Source organism: Bison bison, unplaced genomic scaffold (genome assembly GCF_000754665.1).
Source record: "Bison bison bison isolate TAMUID 2011002044 unplaced genomic scaffold, Bison_UMD1.0 scf7180017864063, whole genome shotgun sequence".
In the NCBI taxonomy this organism is placed as follows: Eukaryota; Metazoa; Chordata; class Mammalia; order Artiodactyla; family Bovidae; genus Bison; species Bison bison.
In genome coordinates this window covers 3,547,828-3,549,483 of record NW_011494635.1, presented here as the reverse complement: position 1 = coordinate 3,549,483, position 1,656 = coordinate 3,547,828, and positions in this window count along the sequence as shown.

The window sequence follows — 1,656 nt, the reverse complement described above, 5'->3', positions numbered from 1 at the left end:
CGGAAGCCATCACTGGCCCCGCCAAGGGAGGCCGTGGCCCAGGTGCCTCCTGTACCCAAGGCGGCTGGAAGGTGGAAGAGACCCTGTGTGAATGCTGATGACCGTCATGGCCCACAAAGGACCAGTCCTCCCACTGAGGCGAAATTCTGGGCGCCCCCTGCTGCTGACGCCTGGTCCGGCTGGGCTCCAGTTTGCTCATTTGAGACAGGAACATCCCTACCCGTGCATGACTATGACTGCAGTGCAGGATAAAAGGAAGCAGGGGACACCACACACTCAGTTAAAAAGCCTGAGACCCACACGGTCAGCAATGACAGCTATTACTATGAATTTTAACAACCTTATTTTATAAGCTGCAGTACAACGGACTGTGGGAGGCTGCTTTTTCCTGGAAGCATGGAACTGCTGGTGACTGTCTGGTGCAGACACCACATCTGGAGAAGGGAATAGTGGCCTAACGAAGGCTGATCCGTCTATCATGAGCTCATCTACTGGGCCTGGGAGGGTGAAGAGAAGGCAGGCTTCCTAAGAGGGCAAAAGAACAAATGTCGAGAGAACAGGACAGCACCAATAATGGTGGCCACAGATCTCACTATGGGCTCTACTTAAGGAGCAAGGCTGGAGCTGACTGGAATGAGTGAGGACTCAAGAGCTCCAGGGAGCACAGGGGAGTCCTGTGAGCCAAGAAAGGACAGGCCAGACAGAAGAAATTCTATGGGGTGAGGAGGTGGTGACAGCAAGGAAGAATTTTAGCTGTAGCCAAAATGAAACATTTCCTTAAAAAAAAAAAAAAAGTCCAAAAGCATAAGGAAAAATTATTTGCTTTTTTTTTCTCAGGGTATACAATAACTACTGTAGTTCTATTCTTTTTTGCCTGATTAAAATATTTCACTACACAAAAATCCAACAGAAGACAACATTACTAAAATATTGGATGCATTTAGATTTACAAACTTAAATACTGAGTATTTTTTTCATTTCAACGTTGTGCATGCATGCTCAGCAGTGTTCCTTTGACTCTTTGCGACCCCATGGACTGTAGCCCGCCAGGCTCCTGTCCATGGGATTCTCCAGGCAAGAATATTGGAGTGGGTTGCCATCTCCTTCTCTAGGGGATAGTCCAGATCGAACCCGCCTCTCTTATTTCCTGTACTGCAGGCGGATTCTTTACGGGGATGAGCCATGGGGAGAGTCTAACTTAAAAAAAAAAAAAAAATCAGCTTTTGAAAGAGATAAAAGATCCCACGCAAGGTTAGGAGGGAGTCAGGGAGAGGAAGGTGGAGGAGGTCAGAGCCTCCAGGAGAGAACTGGCCAGGGGGAGGAGGGGGTAGGCGGGGAGAGCTCCGGCCTTGAAGAGAGCGCTGAAGGCCAGGCTCCGACGGGGGTCCTGCCACACCCTCGGGGCGTTGGGGCCTCAAGTCCCGCCGCGCAAACACTCGCTCCAAACTCTACTTCCCAACGCTTTATATACACCCAGTCCTTCAATAGTCACCGCGAACTGATGAGGCGTTACGGTCACAACTTCGCAACGAGGAAAGAAAACCCAGGTGTGGACGAGGTCGAGGGTGGACACGCCCCTGATCTGTCCTCTACTAGAATACGCTGCCTGCCGGGACGGCGCGGTTGTCTCACCGGCTCCCGCCTCTCTTGGTCCAG